Consider the following 22,166-nt stretch of genomic DNA (forward strand, 5'->3'; position numbering starts at 1 on the left):
AGAATAAGCGCAACTGAAAGATGTATCATAGCAGGTGAGCTACTCACTGTAGAAAGCAGTTTCTGTAGATTATTTCAGAGTGCATAACAGTTCGCGACGTGCAATTTGAAAGAGTCTCAGCACAATATTGTGCATATTCAGGAGAGTCCTATTTTTATGCAACGCATAGATAGCCTAAAAAACTAGCTTTATCAGACAGGAAGAATACTCAAAATTCATACAGCATTCAGCGATTGATTGATTGATTGATTGATTGATATGTAGGGTTTAACGTCCCAAAACCACCATATGATAACTCAGTGATAGCTCAGTGATAACACCGTGACAGCTCAGTAGAACATCCAACGCGTTATTCGAGCATCCAGCGATGCTTTCGTACTAGCAATAATAAAAGCACCATAACTCACAAAGAACATTTTTTTCGTAGAACTCAGTTCTATCGGCTGATGTTGATTGATTGATATTAGGGGTTTAACTTCCGAAGACCACCATATGATTATGACAGACGCCGTAGGGTAGGGCTCCGGAAATTTCGACCACCTAGAGTTCTTTAACGTGCACCCAAATCTAAGCACACTGGCCTACAACATTTCCGCCTCTATCGGAAATGCGGCCGCCGCAGCCGGGATTTGAACCCGCGATCTGCGGGTCAGCAGCCGAGCACCTTAGCCACTAGACCACCGTGACGGGGCCTATCGGCTGATGTAGGGATGCGACTGCTTCTTACGATAACTATCGTGCTTACCTTGAACATCGTAAAAAAGCGTAGCCATTCATATTTTGGTTGCAACAGTTACAAGCGCAAATGCATGACATAGCACAGAAAGAGCACAGAAAACGAAGCGCATGCAATGTTCGTTACGTGAGCTATGCGTGATCGCGGTGAAAAATGGTCGAGCGAAAAAGAAAAATATCAGCTCCACGTGCAAGTTGCGCGTCTCTACGGGAAAGCACGAAGGAGACCAATTATTGCGCACAACAGTGGAGGAGAACGCGAAGATTGGAGGAGGTAGCGCGCGTGGCGGCGAGTACAGAGGATAGCGGTACTTTGCCAAAATCAAGGGGTTTTTAATTTTAGCTGTGAGACAGTATTACCGTTTCAAATAGAGTTCAAGTGCGAAAACTAGAGGAGCCTGGCTGTGGAGAAATGCTTTCATAACATACGTATATAAAAAAACGGCAGCATATCCACGGGGTGAATGATGGATAGTGGGGCGAAGCGTCCATCCGTTCATTTGTTCTTGCTTCCGTCTGGCCATGAGTCCGTCTGTGTGACCGTCCATCCGCCTGTCCGTGCGTGCATCTCTTCGGGCATCTGCACGTCCATCCGTTCGTCCGTCCCTGCGTTCGTCCATGCATTCACCCCTGTATCCGTCCATGCGTCCATCTGTCTATGCAGCAATCCACGCGTTCGTCCATGCATCTGTCTGTGTGTCTGTTCGTCCATCTATTCAACACTCCAAGTACCACCATCTCGTATCTTTTCATGATACATTCCGCATATAGAAGCACCACCATTCAGTGGACATTCCAAGGACTAAACGAGATGTGGCACACGCACACTTTGTAACGGCTGGCGCTTCGTGTCTACTTCCCACCTTTCATCACTTCGAGTTCACGGTATATACTAGTTCACTGCATTCATGGCTCTGCGGCTCAACGCTCCCTAAACCTTTCTAAAACTAAGGAGGTTACGCTCAGCGAGTATAACGTAGCAACCCTTTCTCGTCAGATAGTGCTCAATGTACATGCCAATGGCTGCAAATGGGGAATAAGAGACAGCAGAACTCGGCTTTTAGTTAACGCGCACGCTGCAAATTTTTTATTGTTCAACAACGCACAGGTGAAATCTCCCACCAGCACCACCTTGCAGGTCGACATGTTACGTACTACGACGAGGGATGAACGGGTGCCGCTTTAGGAGCTTCGCCTCTAAAAAAGCCGCCCGCATATTCCCACCGAGGGAACTCAGGTAAATGCGTCGAAGAGGGGGGAAGGGGGTGTCTCGCGAATGTTGCGTAATTGGGTATGATTTGAGACTCACCGGGTAGCGTTCATCTGGGTAGGTGTGCGGGTCGAGGCGGGTAACGGTAGCCGTAGGTCACGCTCATCGACGGTACGTGCCCACACACCAATGACTCCTTACACGATGCGCAAACCAAGTACGACTCGAACGGCTCCAGCAGTCTCTCCTCGTCATCGTTGTCGCTGGTAACGTTGTCGTTGACGCCGCCGCCCTTCATGTCGACGTTGCCAAACGTGCTCCAAATAATCCGTAGCACGTTGGTCTGCTTCGCTTTGTTCTTGTAGCTCCCGACCAGCATTGTCAAAGCGCAGTTGGTCGTTGTCGAAGCGCACACCTTACGGCTGTGTCGGAAGCTGTGGTCTTCGAAGTCGCGTTTAAAATGAGCGGCCGTCTGCGGGAACTGCTTGGCTCGCGTCGCCCCTTTCACAGCGCGCACGTGTTCACGAGCAGTTGCCATCTGTTGGCATCTGTTGGTTCCATCGCATCTACTCGAGTCAAGGAAAGTGTGAAGTGAAGAGAAAGAGAAGGAGCGAGAGGGGATGAACTGGGAGAGAGGGAGGGGGAGGGAAGACGAGCAGAGCATGTGCAGTGGGGGTGTGGATGCCGACGCCGAGTGGCATGGGGTGGCAAAGAAATTATACGCATTTAAAAACACCCTGCATGTGAGTATATTTATTGCTGCCAAGTTATACAACAAACTTCTTAACAGTGGCAGAGAGCACAGGCCCGGGTTCTTTGGCGGAATATGTGAGAGGCATTACTCACTGCGCCCTGCAGTGGACGTAGTGAGTAATGTACCTTGGGGGGCTACTTGGAACGACATTGAAATTGAACTATAAATGCATGTGTGTTTTGAAAAGGGCAAGTTTGATGTTTTTAAAAAATCCACTTGTTGGTCTGGGCCCGTCTTGTCAGCTATTTCTGCTTGTGTTCTGTCACCCACGCCACTTTCTTTGAGTTTGAAGGGCTGATAATGTGGATACGCTATGCTTAAATTTCTCTACACGTCACCATCTGAACCTCACTTCCATTTAACGTGCTATACGTCCTCCTACCTTAGATCACTCCTCGCCTCCTCTCAATCTTAGATCACTCGTTCTTACTCTCACCAATATTCATAAGTTATCCGTGTTTTTAAGCCTGCAGTTGCAAATGATCTTGAACGTTATTACGTGGACGACATTGCTGAAGACGTGCATTGCAGAATAATAGAAAACTGGGCGAGTTCTTTTAAGTTCATAATGAAGGGAAAGAACAGAAGAGGTAGAACTAATACGAGGGACGAGACTCAAGACATACGTTGGGAGTATAAAGAGCACGCGCCTACGCTTCAAAAGCATCTAGTCATACCAGTGCAGGAAAAGGGGTGCGTAACCACGGGTAGGCGTCGACCGCGTAGACGCTCACGCATCTAAGGCTGGCGCACAGTGTTGCTTGATCTTTTGGCTTTAAACTGCCCCACTTCAGCCCAGAACAGCACGCTCTTAAGCGCTGCGTGTTCGTACGTTTTCAAAGACGTAAGAGCACGTTAAAAAATGGGCAGATCCCACGCACAGTGGGTATCGATGATATGTGAACCACGAATGAGAAATGTTAATATGTCACTCTAAAATCAGCACAACGTTATGAGGTGGAGGTAAATGATGCCGAACATGACTTCCCCGTCAAGATTGTCATGTTTAGATGTGTCGTTTACTTTCTCCATCTATTCACGTCATGCATTACCAAATGTAGTATACATGGAGCTAGCGAAACACCCGCGAGCACGCTATGAGCGTGATATGTTGTTATGTTCTTACTTGACACGCGTGTCAGTATTATCATGTTTCCACCAGTAACACGCCTTCGTCCTCAAATGACGTCACGGACGTGACACCAAATTTGTTATATGTGGAGCTAGCAAAACGGCCGCGAACGCATCATGAAGGGCCCAATATACTCCAATGTAGCGGTGACGCGCGCGCACGTTCCGCACAATGACGCTAGGTTAGCAAAACGCGAGCACTCTATATAGTCTGACACCAGGCGCGGCCAGCCTCCGTCGGCGTGGCCCGACGGCAACCGGTGCGAAATGCGACATGTTGCATTTCGCGCCGATGACGTTACCCAGACAACACTGCGTGTCCCTCTTTTCTTGATGGAGTAGCGCCGTACGCGCTGAAACGCGCATGCGTCAAAGCAACGCTGCGTGGCGCACGCCTGCGACCATATGGCAGGACTGCATGGTGGCTGGCGCGGCAACGCTGGCGTGACCCGACGAAATGAATGCCGGTGAGCACGCGCAACACGTCACGTCGAAATGTACTGGAACTTTGACTGTGGCGTTTAGTCATGCTCTCACATGAAACGCATCTCGTGATTGTCCCGTTTTCACCAGTCACACACCTTCGTCAATCATTGACGTCACGTAATCACAAATTGGGCATTTGTAAAGCTATAGAAACGGCCGCGAGCGCATCATGAGTGGGGAATATAGTCATGTTGTTACATGACACGCATGTCGTGATTATCATGTTTGTATGTGTCAGTTACCTAGGTCGTCTGTTCGTGTCGCGTAATACCGAGTTTGGTACATGTGAAGCTATCAAAACAGCGGCGAGCGCATCATGACCGTAGCATGTAGTCATATAGTTACATGACACGCATCTTATGTTTATCATGTTTGCATCAGTATCATACTTTCGTCATTAATTAACGTTCCGTAATACCGAATTTGGTATTGATTGATTGATATGTGGGGTTTAACGTCCCAAAACCACTATATCATTATGAGAGACGCCGTAGTGGAGGGCTCCGGAAATTTAGACCACCTGGGGTTCTTTAACGTGCACCCAAATCTGAGCACACGGGCCTACAACATTTCCGCCTCCATCGGAAATGCAGCCGCCGCAGCCGGGATACGAACCCGCGCCCTGCGGGTCAGCAGCCGAGTACCTTAGCCACTAGACCACCGCGGCGGGGCCCCGAATTTGGTATAAGTGAAGCTAGCAAAACGGCCGCCAGCGCATCATGGGCGTAGCGCGTAGTCATGTTGTTACATGACATGCATGTCATGATTATCATGTTTGCATCAGTCACACACCTTTTTCATCCATTCACGTACCGTAATACCAAATTTGGCATATGTGACGCTAGCGAAACGGCCGCGAGCGCAACATGAGCGTGACATGTGGTCATGTTGTCACATGACACGCATGTCATGATTTTCATGTTAGGGTCTGTCACCTGTGTTCGCGATTGAATCATGTCATACCATACCAGTTTCGGACGTGCCATGTGAACGAAACCACTGCAAGAGCTGCAGGATTATCAAATTTAAATCATGACATTCATGACATTAATGTCATGATTTTCATGTTATGTTTTGTCAAATATGTTCTTCATACAGTCATGTTTTGTCATACCAAGTTTGGTATTGATACCATTATTGAAATGGCCAGAAGAGCTAAAAGTCGTTGGCGGCTAGATAGACAGATAGATATATAGATACGCAGAAAGTCGTCGAAGCTCGCTAAAAAATGCTTCGCATTTAATATCGATTGTGGCTCACCCTCCGAAATTTTCTTATTCAGATGTTGTTGGCATCGCAATGACCAATGTAACTACCGCAGTGTGCACCAGAAATGAACATTGGTGCTTGTGCCTCTCGGGCGAAGGAAAATTGGCGTCTAGGACCCTATACATATATCAAAGTAGCCGTGCGCAGGGTTCTCCTTCAGGGTGAGAGGTGCAAGTTCGTCGCAGTGACCCCCCCCCCCTACTTTATCAATGGATGGGGCTGGCTTAGCATCCCCCTCCCTAATATATATGGTTCTATCGAGTTGACATTGCGCCCCCCCCCCTCTCCCCACTATATGGCAGCCAGCCCCCGTGCTTTCTTCGTGTGCACGCCTACGACGTCTTTGCATTATGGGACACAGCCAACGATGCTTGCAGGATCGCCAGAGCTGGCGCGATCATCTTATTGAGGGCTGATGACAGCCTTGCTAGTAGTGCTGATCAAGAATTTAATTTTTCTAGCTGATCATAAAAATAGATGAAGTTCTCTTGCTGCCAAAAAAAAGTGAACATGATTGATGTAGCTGGATCCGTCTGTGGGCTTGACGTTGTCTCTTGGCGCGAGCTTGCGAAGACGAAAAAAAAAGAAAGTAGGTGTTTCTGCGCAGTCCGCGGTGCTCAAACCTTGTGGCGCATAGCAAATAATACTTTTAACATTACCAAGCGGCAGCTTCCTCTATATAATGCACTGCAGTTTGTTACATGGACTCATATCGAGAAGTTCGATTGATTGGTTGATATTTGGCGTTCAACGTCCGAAAACCAAGAGACGCTGTAGTTGAGGACGCCCGAAATTTCGACCACCTGGTGTTCTTTGAACGTGCACCGAAATCTGAGCACATGACCTTCAGTATTTCCGCCTCCATTGAAAATGCAGCCGCTGCAGCCGGAATTCGATTCCGCGACCAGTGGGTCAGCAGCCGACTACGTTAGCCACTAGACCACCACGGCTGGGCAATATTGAGAAGTTTGAATCCTGAAGAAATATACATATATATCTCACTCTTTTTTCGCATAGCACAGGAACAAGAAACAATAATTACAGGAAACTCTAATTTATGGTCCCTAGCAACAAATTCAGGTAATATGTAGAACTGCAAATAGGGCTAGACGTCCTCGTTTTTCATAAGTGAACATCCCCTATTCGGTCCAAATAAAGTACCGAGCCATTAAACATTCTTTTCATCGTGTTTTACACACTTCCAGGTAGCGCATAGGACAAACCTGCTTATTGTTTTCTTGTAGAATGTGAAGTTTAAGAAAGAGATTCGCGTCTATAAAACAATAAGTGTATGGCAGCATATCATACAAAAATTGATGTAGTGTGTGCAAGAAATGTCTTTGAAATAAAACGAGTGGTATGGTGGTGCCTGCACAGCCTGTATACCGGGTGTTCAAAATTAAGCTTTATGATTTTTTTAAAATTAGGCGCTCGAAGGCACGTGAGAACCACTTGTGCAAATAAGTTAAGCGGCCAGGGGGACAGAAAGTTAGATGATAATTATCGCTGTCAGCAGCCCAATTAACTAAAATTTAATAATTAACTTTTTACTGGCTGCGGTAAGTTGGCATGTTTATATTGAAAAAATGTAGGCAGTGGTGTTTGTACACAGTTTCAGTTGGAAGATTTTTTCTAGCACGCCTGTGTTCCGAGATATCCGGCTCCAAAGTTTAATTGTCTTTCGCACGATTACGCATGCAAGAGGGTGAGGGTCCGCGCAAAGCTCCTCCCTAAAGTGACGCATCTGTTGCGTGTGGTGTTTAGTGTGTGAAGAGGGTGGAAGCGTAGGCATAGGTGATAGCAATTACCCTTGCCCTCTTCGGCCGTCGAAATCAAAAATCGAAGAACGCTTGCAACCAGTGTCGTAACACGCAACTGCAGAGCCTCTAACGATAGTGGCAGATACCATGCCGAGATAATGGTGCGAGCGGAGAATCTGGATGCCAGTGCGCGTGCGTAATAATCACTAGAGAAGCATGCGTGGTCGTTGCCTGGGCTACGCGAATAGCGTGACTGCTGATGTCCGAGTACTGTAACTTTTATTGAAACAAGAGCAACAACTCCACCAATAATAACTGAAACAGTTTTATCCTTGCTAACGCATATTTCCTGCTGCTACATAAGCATATTTCGGTCATGCACAAATCTCATCGAAACTCTTCACCTCTCAAGACGTCAATGCCCCAAAAAGTGTTCAAAATGCCTGCCTTCGGCAGCAACGCAAAGCATGAACCGCTGTCGCGTCGACTCGATGACTCGGCGCAGTACTTCTGCAGGAATACTCGCACAGGCAGATGTTATCCTGTCCTTCATGTCATTAACATCGCTGGGCTCTGTTACGTAAACTCGATCTTTAACGTAGCCCCAAAGGAAAAAGTCGAGCGGAGAAAGGTCAGGTGATCTTGGTGGCCAAAACATCGCTCCTGCGCGCCCAATCCACTGTTGTGGAAAACGTCTGTCCAACCAGTTCTTCGCCCTGGTAGAAAAATGTGGTGGTGCTCCATCGTGCTGAAACCATACTTGGCGCAGGTCATTCAGGGAAAGACTGCAGACAAGATCATCAATGACAACACCTAATATTTCTTCTGTGTACATCTTTCCGTTCAAGTTGTCCTCAAAAAAGTGAGGTCCGATGATCCTGTCCCCGAGTATGCCGCACCACACATTCACACTCCAGCGAACTTGATGCTTGTGCTGCCTCAGCCAGTGTGGGTTTTCTTGTGCCCAATAATGGGCGTTGTGAAGATTAACACTTCCATTTCGGCAAAACCGAGCTTCATCAGTCCAAATTATTCTGTGCAAAAAGTCATTTTCTTGATCAGTTTTGATGAGGCCCCAATTGCAGAAGTCAACTCGCCTTTCAAAGTCCGCCTCATTTAGGTCCTGATGAAGGTAAACGTGATATGGATGGAACTTGTGCTTTCTTAAAACATTTGTGACTGTTCCGATGCTGCGACCGCACTGATCGGCAATCTGTCGGATGCTGAGCTCTGGCATCGAGGTTACGCACGCGACAACGTCGATTTCAAAGTCTTCATCGACGATTGCCTTCCTGGTCCGTCTCGGAAGGTGGACAGAGCCTGTTGTGCAGAAGCGTCGAAACAGGTTTGTGAAAGTGGGCCTTGTTGGAAGGGGACGGTGTGGGTGGCGAGACGCGTAAAGCTCCATTGCTAACGAAGCGTTGCCATTCATTTCAGCCATTGCAAGCACCACGTCTACTTTTACTTTGGTAGAATACCTCACGCCAGAAGCAGCCATATTAGCTCGAAAGGACTCCACGTGGATTTCCTTGGTAGACCTTCAATGCAGAGACGCTGTGCTCTAACCGGAGGCACCCTAGTGCAGGACGGTCCTGCTAACGCGTTCACAAGAAGATGTCTCAGTGTGATCTAAAGTCACGAAAAAACGTCGCGAAAAATGGTCTCCTGTTATCGCGTTCATCAGGATCATGCGTAAGGCTCATGGCGCACCGCGCTGTCACATTTTGATTTCGCCGGCCGAAGAGGGCAAGGGTAATTGCTATCACCTATGCCTACGCTTCCACCCTCTTCACACACTAAACACCACACGCAACAGATGCGTCACTTTAGGGAGGAGCTTTGCGCGGACCCTCACCCTCTTGCATGCGTAATCGTGCGAAAGACAATTAAACTTTGGAGCCGGATATCTCGGAACACAGGCGTGCTAGAAAAAATCTTCCAACTGAAACTGTGTACAAACACCACTGCCTACATTTTTTCAATATAAACATGCCAACTTACCGCAGCCAGTAAAAAGTTAATTATTAAATTTTAGTTAATTGGGCTGCTGACAGCGATAATTATCATCTAACTTTCTGTCCCCCTGGCCGCTTAACTTATTTGCACAAGTGGTTCTCACGTGCCTTCGAGCGCCTAATTTTAAAAAAATCATAAAGCTTAATTTTGAACACCCGGTATATTGCTAGGAATGGCTCAGAAAGTGAATTTTCGAGAAGTACTTTTGGTCCTTCTTGCTGCGAAATAATTTAACAACAAAAACATTATAAAAGATCTGATAAGCAAGAAAATGAAGTAGCATCAAGGTTTATAGATCACCAGGTTCCTAGTCATACACTAGCAAATTCAATATAATTTTGTGAATATGGTAGTACATGCAGTGCATGTTACACTTGATATTTACAGCCCTCATTAACCTAATAAATCACGCCTGATACTTCAAGGCTTCAACTAAACGCTCTATGGGAGGGTTTCGAAAGTTGTATGTAGCTGAAATACCATTTAATGAGACAAACTACACCCGACACTTTATGATGCCACAAATATCGGTCATAGGATTGCACCAGAACATCGTATAAAATTCTTTGGCAAGTTGTCTAACATTGCTAAACTGAATATTTTGATATATGTAACATACTTGGGAGCATGCATATTCTAATTTAATGCATTTACAAAAAATCGCAGCATATCCACGTAGTGAATGATGATTAGTGGTGTGAAGCGTCCATGAGTCCGTCTTTGCTTCCACCCGTCCATGCTTCTCTCCGTCGGTCCGTGCGTCTGTTCGTACATCCATGTGTCCCTCCCTGCGTTCGTGCATGCGTCCATCCGTCCATCCATGCGTCCATGCGTCCGTCTGTGCGCCCGTCTCTGTGTTCGTCCGTGCATCTGTCGACCGTCCATCCATGCGTCTTTCCGTCTGTGCGTCCGGCTGTGCGTTCATTCATTCGTCCGTGCGTTCATGCGCTTGTCCATCCGTCCAGCTGCTTGTCAATCTGTCCATCCATGCGTCCGTCCATCTAGTGAACACTCCAAGTACCGCCATCTCGAATTTTTAATATATATTTATCATATGGAAGTATAGCCATCTAGCGGACATTCTAAGGATGAGAGGTGGCTATCTATCTATCTATCTATCTATCTATCTATCTATCTATCTAAGATTTTGTGGTCTCCAGAACTTATCTTTATTGGCGTTTATGCCAAAATTACGTGAAGGCATTTGATTCAGTGGACATATCAGCAGTCATGTGGACGAAACGTGTATAAACATCCGGAAAAAATCTACAGCGGAAGAACTGTCACCATGGTGCTCCACAAAGAAAGCGACAGAATATTAGTACAGAAAAATGTAAGACAAGGGGATACAATTTCCCCAATGCTATTTACCACGTGCATGCTTGAAGAGGTTTTCAGAAGTATAGAATGGAAAGAGTTGGGGATAAGAGTTAACGGAGAGTACTTAAGAGACCTGCACTTCGCCGATGACATTGCATATCTCAGTGACTGAGAACAAATTTCAGTTAATTTTTACAAAATTAGACAAGCAGAGCAGAAATCTAGGTCTTCAAATTGATCAGCAGGAAACGAAAATAATGTACAACTTCAAAAAAAGAACAGCGCTTCGAGATAGGTAGCAGTGCACTCGAAGTTGTAAAATAGTACATCTATTTAGGACATGTATACCACGGAGCCTAACCACGAAATTAGTAACCAGAAGAATAAGAATAGGGTGGAGCCCATTCGGCAAGCAGTCCCGATTCAAGAATGGTAGATTGCCCCCATCGCTCGAGAGGACGGTTTACTACAGCTGCATCCTACAAGTACTTGCCTACGGAGCAGAAACCTGGGGGATAACAAAGAAAATTCAACTGAAGTTGAGGATAGCGCAGTGAGCAGTGGAAAGGAAGGTTATGTGTGTATTCTTAAGAAACAAAAAGAAATCTGTGTGGTGACCACTGCGCAGACACCTGCGCAACCTCCGTCTCATGCCCGGCTGCGGTGGCCTAGTGGCTAATGTACTCGGCTGCTGACCCGCAGGTCGCGGGGTCGAATCCCGGCTGCGGCGGCTGCATTTCCGATGGAGGCGGAATTGTTTTAGGCCCGTGTGCTCAGATTTGGGTGCACGTTAAAGAACCTCAGGTGGTCGAAATTTTCGGAGCCCTCAACTACGGCGTCTTTCATAATCATATGGTGGTTTTGGGACGTTAAAACCCACATATCAATCAATCAACCTCCGTCTCGTCGCTGGTGCGCCCGGCGTGTCACGGCCACTGGCTGCAACACGCATTCGACAAAGCACAGCGCCATCGCAGCTTCACGGGAGGCTAACGTCACCACGGATGGCTATAAAATCGACGCTGCCAAGCTCGGTTTCATTCTTTTGTTTCTCTACCTTTCGGGGGCAGCGTTAACATGCTCACCCCACTCCTGCTGCCAGACTAATAAACAGTCGTTGTTTTATGACGGGATGTGTCCTTCTATTAAGAAGGCATCCCAGATTTGTGGACCCGTAGAACGAACTAACCGCACCACCATGGTTGACTCAGAAACCATCACCGTTCTCCGCCATCATGTGCAAATATTTGATTACGAACTGCAGACCGAGCAACGCCAGCAATTGCGCAACGCCTCCGCAAACCAGGCCGTGCCTACCGGCACAGCTTCTACTGAAGGACGTCATAACTACTACTGAAGTCACTCTCCACCCCCCCCCCCTATGCTCTCTGGCATATTGCTGTCAAGCTTCCGCCGTTTCGGGCGGACTTGCTCAAAATCTGATTTGCCCTGGTTCAGGCTTGGCGCGCATCACGCAAGACGGGACCCGCTACAATTACGTCATCGCCCACCTGGACGCACGTTACCCAACGAGGCCCGGGATATTTTGGCAAGCCACGAACGGCCAACCTGTACGAACACCACCTATCTGCCGCTTGTCATTCACTGAAGAACAGAATATACAGCAACTGCAGTTCGCACAGCTTGCTGAGCGAAACCTTCGCAGCTCAAGCGCCATTGCATTCGTGAGCTCACAGGCAGCATGTAAATCCAGGATTCTTTCCAGCAATTGCTATGGCTCCAAAGATTTTCGCCGCTCAATAGGATCATTTCGGAGGCTTGGACCAGGCTACCTATTGACGCACTTGCTGAGATTGCTGATCGCGTCGTCGTGGCCTCCTTGCCGCATTTGTCCCCCACCATCCAGGTTGTAGCCCACCGCTGAACACCACAGAGGTTGTGCATCCTACCGGCGACATGAACTGACGGCTCACCTCGATTCGACAACGCTTGGGAGAACATTTTCTAATGCAACAACGCCGTCATTCGCAAAGCCACGTCCGCAACACCACCTCATCGGTACAACCTGACATCAACGGTTCGTACTACTACCACCGACGCTTCGGTTACAAAGCCCGGCCACGTCGATCACCCTGCTCTGAGAGACATGCGGAAATCGACAACAGCAGCTGATAGAGATGTTTGGATTCAGGGTCTGAATGTCCAACGAGACGGAATGTCCAACGAGAAGGAATGTCCAATGGGTCATGTGACGGGCGAGACTGTATGTCCAACGAGCCGAGTGTTCAACCGAGACTGAATGACCATTGAGACGGAAGGTCCAACGAGCCTGAATGTCCAAGCGAGACTAAATGTCCATCGCTACGGAATGTCCAACGAGCCTGAATGTGCAACCAAGACTGAATGTCCATCGTGACGAAATGTCCATTGAGACCATCGGCAGTTTCGTCCGTCGGCCCAGACACCATGCACCTGTGGAACAAGCGCAGGACATAGTGTGCCAACTTCCATGCGCTGACCACCGCTTCGTACGTTGAAGAAACTACGAACTTCCATGAAGGAATGCGGCAGTACAATAATGACCTCCATCAAAGCAGCAGCGTACAGAGCACAATGGTGTAAAACTGTGAGCAGTTTGACTACCATACAAGTCCCGATAATACGCTGTCGAGCTCTTTGCCTTGTTTTGTACGCTTCCTGCATTTCTTGGGATGCATAAAGAGAGTGAAAACAGGTACGAGAAACTTGAACTTGAAACGACTATGCCACCAAGCTTTTTCCAGTTTGGACTGCCTGAACATAATCACAGGTGACAGGCCGTTGAAAGTGCTGCGGCACTTCAAAGCTGACTATAAATGAAAAGGCGTCTGAAAAAAGAAGAAAAATACAAAAATACGGGCGTAGCTTTGTTTTGTTGGTATGACTGAACTGCAGACGTGCTGGGAAATTAGGAAATATTTTGTACAGTGACTCGAGAATTCGGACAAGTCATTAAAGTATAAACACTCTTCTAATTGCCGAGATGTAACAGACTTTTTTACCTCATTGAAGCTTGACGGAATTCGTTTTTGTGAGTGATAAAGCGTCACATGCGGCATAAACGCTGCGTTCCTACCTCCTTCCTTCGTGAAACCTGGCCTTTGCAACTTTCAAGGTACCCTAAATAATGCAACCACTGTTTGATAGGTAGCAAAGGGCAAGACAAAATCTGATGGTCTCTGTCAATGCTACATTTAACAAAACAAAACTTGGCGATATGGTGCATAGCTATGGGAAATTTTCAGCGCACAACAATGCCCTCATAAGACGTTCACTATCGCCCATCCTCTCCTCTCGTTCTTGTGAATAAGCTGTTTAGCGTTCCTAACTTCCCCACAAACCACATTTATTCATGGAAACAGACAGACGGACAGACAAAGAACATTATTGGGTCCTGAGAAACGCTACTTCTTTAGAGCAACGACGCGGGTCGTTCCCACGTAGGAACGGAGACGCCTAACCTCACCGCCGCATCGTGGGCTCTCTGGACAGGCCGTAGTTGTGGTAGCAACACTGAACTTCGTAAGACCGAGTCCCAAACTTCTTCTGTGAGCCGACTTGGGCCCCGTAAAGAGGGGCACTGTCAGAGAATATGTGCTAAGTCACTAATTGATTGATTGATTGATATGTGGTGTTTAACAACCCAAAACCACCATATGATTATGAGAGACACCGTAGTGGAGGGCTCCGGAAATTTCGACCACCTGGGCTTCTTTACCATGCGCCCATTTCTGAGCACACGGGCCTACAACATTTCTGCCTCCACCGGAATTGCAACCGCTGCACCCGGGATTTGAAACCGCGACCTGCGGGTCAGCAGCTGAGTACCTTAGCCACTAGACCGCTGCGGTGTGGCTACTAAGTCACTAACCTCACCCCAATCAGGACAAGAAAGGTCAGAAGCCTCTGAGGAGAATATGCTGGGGAAAAATAGGCTTGCAAAGGACCTGATCTGGAGCATTCTAAACGTGGAGGCCTGAGGTCTAGAACTCTTGTTGTGCGGAGGAGAAAATGACCGCCTACTCAAATGGTAGTGTTAAGCCACTTCATTGAATGTAAGTAAAGCGTCCCTGAACATCTCACTGCCAACCTGCGGGCCTATGTCCTCCCCACCACGGAAGGTTAGTGCGCGCCCGGGAGTGAGCAGTGTCATTCAGGTTTACTAGAGTCCAGCAGGGGTTCTAGATGTACAGGAAACAAGGTAATGGTATGTAGAGAAAGTGTCCTATATTCAAGTAGTTTACACTGTTACGGGATCAGTGACTTTCGTGTAAACGCAATTACAGAGGAACAACCTCAGGCGAGAATCACAATGGCTGATTCTCGCCTGTGGTTGTTCCTCTGTAATTGCGTTTATACAGAAGTCACTGACCCCGTAATATATTGGTGGAGGTGCGGGGTATTCTTCTTCAGAAAATCTGTGAGTGGCCTGGCAACGTCGGCGAAGTTTAACAAAACGATGAAAACTAGGAACATAAGCCGATGAAGCTCCGGACGTCGGATGTAGAACAGGGCACCAGAAAGTTTTGGACGGCGCGGATCTTTTCAGGATCAAGTTGGACGCCATCGGCGTTTACAAGTGGGCCTAGAATGGTAATCTGACGGCGGCCAAATTGACATTGCTTGGAGTTTAGTTGTAGCCCAGCTGTTCTGAAGACTGCGAGAATTGCAGCGAGACGGGTAAGGTGGCTATCAAAAGTAGATGAAAAGACTATCACATCGTCTAGGTAACAATATACTTCTGTACAGACGGAACCAGAGGCGAAAGCCTTGACCACTGACCTTGAGTCGGTGAAGATTTGCGATCTACTATCATTCAAAAGGGCAAGGACTACAGCCAACTGTTCGGCTCTTGAGGTAGTTGAGTCCCTAACTGACGCAGAATTGACAATAGAACCCATATGATTGACGGAAATAACAGCGAACCTAGCTGAGAGACTGTACTGAGCGGCATTGACCAACCAAACACACTGAATGAGGATCGTTACTGATGTTCTTCAGAAGTATGATGGTCCTTGCCGGGTGCCTTCCTACGTTGTGCTGAGGATGGACGTTTCGCGGAAACAGAGAGACCTGGATGGCAGTACGCTGTTTAACCGGCAGTTGAAGACGGTGATCCTCTATGAGCGCCAAGCTGAGGCCTAGGATGGCCAGAATCTTCCTACCAGCCGACGTAAACGACAGGCGCACTAGCTGCGCAGTCTCTTGGGCTTCAATGATCTAATTTAGGGTGTTATGAACTCTTAGCTGCATAAGCCGTTCAGTGCTTGTTCGCATGGGAATGCCCAACACTCTCTTTACGCTTTTTCTGATCGGAGTTTCCAGTTTATTCATGTAAAACATGAATCAGCATTTGAGCACAGCAACAGTTAAATGCAACAGATAGAGAAGGGGCGCTGCTCGCGAATCGTGCTGCTCTGTAGTCTTTAAAACTACATAAACGATGAAGTTACGGCATTGCACTCATTCTTCATTAATTTGGTACATAACTGTAGACCAAGCTCATTGTGAATCACGAAGTCCCATAATGAAGTTGGCCTGGAGCTGCACTTGTGTCAGAACATGCTGCACAGCTCCCTTCCATGCCCTTGTATACAGCCTTGTTTGTATATTTGGAACGTTTATGAGACACACAATACTGCAATGATCAACAATTATTTAGTTTTTGCACTTGTTAGTACCTTGCTTAGCTACACGTTCTTTTCCCCTATAGAAAAAAAATTACGCGAGTTTCGTAGCATGCATGAACATAAGCTGCTGTTTCTACTTCGTCAAAGACTGTCATCGGTGTGCTTTATAAACACATCACCTACTAACATTAAAGTGCGAGCTAGTGCAATGCATAAAATCCACTCTTATATCACGAAAACTTACGGCTTTCCCGGAAACAAACTCCTAATGCCCTGATATTCAAACTGAAATTTGAAATCGACCCGACGCCAACGTGATTAGCTCCTGGACCAAATACACTGTGAAATAAGCTACAACTAGCAGTGCACTAGAGATGTATAATAATAATAATAATAATAATAATAATAATAATAATAATAATAATAATAATAATAATAATAATAATATAATAATATTAATAATAATAATAATAATAATAATAATAATAATAATAATAATAATAATAATAATAATAATAATAATAATAATAATAATAATAATAATAATAATAATAATAATAATAATAATAATAATTGTGATTATCACTGTTATTTTTGCTGTTGTTGTTGTTGTTCTGAAGCAGGTCTTCGTGTTTAACCTCGCGTTTATTGTTGCTATATAACCTCCCTGAAGGGAGGTTATATAGCACCTTCAACCAATCTCTGTCATCCAGTAAGTTACCTAAAAACGAACATTGGCAAGGTAGTCCCTGTATTCCAGGGCGGACAAGCACTGACCCCGCAATTATCGACCCATTTCACTAACATGCATATCCGGTGTTTCCCAAGCCAGTGTACTGGGTCCATTACTGGTTTCAATTTATCCATGCGTGTTTCTTACTTTCACTTTTGTTTCTTTCGGTTGTCACCCACAAGGCCTGTCATGAATTCTCAGTGCAAACTGTGCCTGATTGTTCGAGAAGGTTCGCGATCATTGTAGATTGTTCTACAATGGTCGCGTGCAAGAAGCGAACACTCGATAATATTCCAGAGCTTGCACGACGACCAGTGATAGCGCTACGGTATTTGACGGCAAATTTATAAAGGCCGACGCATGTCATCACTTGTAGTTGATCGACATCCGATGCTCTGTTAGCCGCTATCAGTGCCAGTGTCTTGCTGCAATCTGAGATTTCTTTTACGTGGCCACACGTTCAGCCCAACAAACAGTTTAGTTTCACCACTCTGTCTGCTTCCTTCATCCAGATCACGAAACCGTGGCAATATACATTAAAGACTAACCCACTAACCCTTAAACATCAGTTAGATTGTGCATGGACGATTGCGTCATATACCGTATTACTTAATTTCTTGACAACCATTCTGCTCTTTAAAATGACCTTAATCTAACCTTCAGGTGAAGATTGACAAATGTCTCTTTACACCTCTATATGTAGGTATTTTCGTTCACTAGAAAGCGTCCTAACTCACCCTTTCTTTATGCTATTAAGAGTACATTTGTTTCAGTCACACTATCATACAATCATCTGGGCGTTCACTTTTTATGAGATTAATCTTAGACTATGCACATAACAGGTGTCTCTTTAAAAGCCTCCCAATCTCCCAGGTATCTTCCTAAAAACTTGCTCCATCTAACGTGAGCGCGTTGTCATATCTAACTTTTGTTCAGCCACAACTGCGGTATGCATCATCGACGTGTCACCACAACAAGATCACCTTGTGCGTATTTTCGAAGCTGCTTAGGATAGGACAGCGAGATTCATCGCTGGTAACTACAAAAATTGTTCAAGCATCACCCTAATAAAACAAGATTTTGCATTTATGTCACTGAATCAACGCCGCGTACATTCCACTTTACGTTTATTTCATAAATACATGACAAGTAATAAATCCCGCTGTTCGCCCCTTCATCTCCCTCGGCGCACATTTCGACAATTCACCACGCTAGTTGTTTCATGCACGTTCGTTATCAAACACAGAGATTTACCTTATCACCATTACCTCGAACCGTAGCACATTGGAACGGCCTTCCAGAATGCATTGTTTCCGTCGCTAATCGTGAAACCCTTTGTGATAATCTGAATTATTGATTGATTGATATGTGGGGTTTAACGTCCCAAAACCACTATATGAATATGAGAGACGCCGTAGTGGAGGGCTCCGGAAATTTTGACCACCTGGGTTTCTTTAACGTGCACCCAAATCTGAGCACACGGGCCTGCAACATTTCCACCTCCAGCGGAAATGCAGCCGCCGCAGCCGGGATTTGAACCCGCGACTGTGATAACCTGACTTCATTGCATTTTAGTATTATACAACTTTGTTGCACCTAGCTGTTTATTATTTGTTTTCTTTGTTTTATGTTATTTATTACTTTTTGTCTGTATTTTTTGCAGTGCATTTACTGATGCTACCCTTACTCAATGCCTTTTAATGGGCATGTAAGGCATTTTCATAAATAAATAAACACTACTGACGTTGTGTATACGCGAATGTACACTCGTCATGCCCGACCCCATTCCGGCCTCTATTTTTACATCCACATCACTGAAAGCACTGTATTCGAGCACCAGCACCTGTGGCTGCAACGTTCGTGTTCACAAGGGCTGTGGTCACACATGCTCGGCTGCATTCCTTGCGAGTCGCGTAGGCAATGTTTCACGCGAATCTTGCTTTTGCGAAAGCGACATGTGCTGGCACATCTTGTGAACTACAATAGAGGTGTCACGTGTTCTGGACTACAATACAATGACAGCCCGGCAACCTAAAGTGATTCCCAATTAGAGAAATACAAATGACATTTTCATTCCTGATACGGGGGGTCTCGTTTTCCGAACGAGACCGATCGTCTAACGAGACGGAATGTCCATTGGGTCACGTGACGGGCGAGACTGAATGCCCAACGAGCCTCAGTGTCCAACAAGCCTGAATGTCCAACCGAGACGGAATGTCCATCGAGACGGAGTGTTCAACGGGCCGGAATGTCCAGCGAGACTAAATGTCCATCGATACGGAATGTCCAACGAGCCTGAATGTACAACCAAGACTGAATGTCCGTCGACACGAAATGTCCATGGAGACCATCGGCAGTTTCGTCCGTTCGCCCAGACATCATGCACCTGCGGAAAAAGCGCAGGGCATAGTGTGCCAACTCCCATGCTCCGACCACCGCTTCGTACGTTCAAGAAATCACGAACTTCCATGAAGGAATGCGGCAGTACAAGAATGACCTCCGTCAAAGCAGCAGCGTACAGAGCACAATGGCGTAAAACTGTGAGCAGTTTGACTACCATACCAGTCCCGATGGTGCGCTGTCGAGCTCTTTGCCATGTTTTGTACGCTTCCTGCATTCCTTGGGATGCCTAAAGAGAGTCAAAACAGGTACGAGAAACTTGAATCTGGGAAACGACTATGCCACCAAACTTTTTGCAGTTTGGACTGCCTGAACATAATCGCAGGTGACAGGTCATTGAAAGTGCTGCGGCACTTCAAGCTGACTATAAATGAAAAGGCGTCTGAAAAAAGAAGAAAAATACAAAAATACGGGCGTAGCTTTGTTGTATCGGTATGACTGAACTGGAGACGTGTTGGGAAATTAGGGAATATCTCATACGGGGACTCAAGAACTCGGACAAGTCATTAAAGTTTAAACACCCTTCTAATTGCCGAGACGTAACAGACTTTTTTTTACCTCATTGAAGCTTGACGAAACTCGTTTTTGCGAGTGATAAAGCGTCACATACGGCATAAACGCTGCGTTTCTATCTCCTTCCTTCGTGAAACCTGGCCGCTGCAACTTTCAAGGTACCCTAAATAATGCAACTGCTGTTTAATATGTGGCAAAGGGCAAGACAAAATCTGATGGTCTCTGTCAATGCTACATTTAACAAAACAAAACTTGGCGATATAGTGCATAGCTATCGGAAATTTTCAGCGCACAACAATGCCCACATAAGCCGTTCACAATCACCCATCCTCTCTTCTCGTTCTTGTGAATAAGTTGTTTAGCGTTCCTAGCTTCTCACTAACCACATTTATTCATGGAAACAGACAGACGGACAGACAAAGAACATTATTGGTTCCTGAAAAACGCTACTCCTTTAAAGCAACGTCACGGGGAGTTCCCACGTAGGAACGGAGAGGCCTAACCTCACCGCCACATCGTGGGCTCTCTGGACAGGCCGTAGTTGTAGTAGCAACTCTTAACTTCGTAAGGCCCAGTCCCAAACTTGTCTGTGGGCCGACTTGGGCCCCGTAAAGAGGGCCACTGTCAGAGCATATGTGCTAAAACCCTAATTGATTGATTGATTGATATGTGGTGTTTAACAACCCAAAACCACAATATGATTATGAGAGATACCGTAGTGGAGGGCTCCAGAAATTTCGACCACCTGGGCTTCTTTACCATGCGCCCAAATCTGAGCACACGGGCCTACAACATTTCTGCCTCCACCGGAAATGCAACCGCTGCAGCCGGGATTCAATCCCGTGACCTGCGGGTCAGCAGCTGAGTACCTTAGCCACTAGACCACTGTGGTGTGGCTGATAAGTCACTAACCTCACCCCAATCAGGACAAGTAGAGTCAGAATCCTCTGAGGAGAATATGCTGAGGATAATTAGGCTTGCATAAGACTTGATCTGGAGCATTCTAAACGTGAAGGCCTGAGGTCTAGAACTCTTGTTGTGCGGAGGAGCAAATGACCGCCTACTGAAATGGTAGTGTTAAGCCACTTCATTGAATGTAAGTAAAGCGTACCTGAACATCTCACTGCCAACCTGCGGGCCATGTCCTCCCCACCACGGAAGGTTAGTGCGCGCCCGGGAGTGAGCAGTGTCATTCAGGTTTACTAGAGTCCAGCAGGGGTTCTAGATGTGCAGGAAACAAGGTAATGGTATGTAGAGAAAGTGTCCTATATTCAAGTAGTTTATACTGTTACGGGATCAGTGACTTCTGTGTAAACGCAATTACAGAGGAACAACCTCAGGCGAGAATCACAATGGCTGATTCTCGCCTGCGGTTGTTCCTCTGTATTTGCGTTTATACAGAAGTCACTGACCCCGTAACATATTGGTGGAGGTGCGGGGTATCCTTCAGAAAATCTGTGAGTGGCCTGGCAACGTCGGCGAAGTTTAACAAAACGATGAAACTAGGAACATAAGCCGATGAAGCTCCGGACGTCGGATGTAGAACAGGGCACCGGAAAGTTTCGGACGGCGGGCATCTTTTCAGGATCAGGTTGGACGCCATCGGCGTTTACAAGTGGGCCTAGAATGGTAATCTGACGGCGGCCAAATTGACATTTCTTGGAGTTTAGTTGTAGCCCAGCTGTTCTGAAGACTGCGAGAATTGCAGCGAGACGGGTAAGGTGGCTATCAAAAGTAGATGAAAAGACTATCACATCGTCTAGGTAACAATATTCTTCTGTACAGACGGAACCAGAGGCGAAAGCCTTGACCACTGACGTTGAGTCGGTGAAGATTTGCGATCTACTATCATTCAAAAGGGCAAGGACTACAGCCAACTGTTCGGCTCTTGAGGTAGTTGAGTCCCTAACTGACGCAGCATTGACAATATAACCCATATGATTGACGGAAATAACAGCGAACCTAGCTGAGCGACTGTACTGAGCGGCATTGACCAACCAAACACACTGAATGAGGATCGTTCCTGATGTTCTTCAGAAGTATGATGGCCCTTGCCGGGTGCCTTCCTACGTTGTGCTGAGGATGGACGTTTCGCGGAAACAGAGAGACCTGGATGGCAGTACGCTGTTTAACCGGCAGTTGAAGACGGTGATCCTCTATGAGCGCTGAGCTGAGGCCTAGGACGGCAAATCTTCCTACCAGCCGACGT

The sequence above is a fragment of the Rhipicephalus microplus genome, chromosome 2 (assembly GCF_043290135.1).
Source record: "Rhipicephalus microplus isolate Deutch F79 chromosome 2, USDA_Rmic, whole genome shotgun sequence".
In the NCBI taxonomy this organism is placed as follows: domain Eukaryota; kingdom Metazoa; phylum Arthropoda; class Arachnida; order Ixodida; family Ixodidae; genus Rhipicephalus; species Rhipicephalus microplus.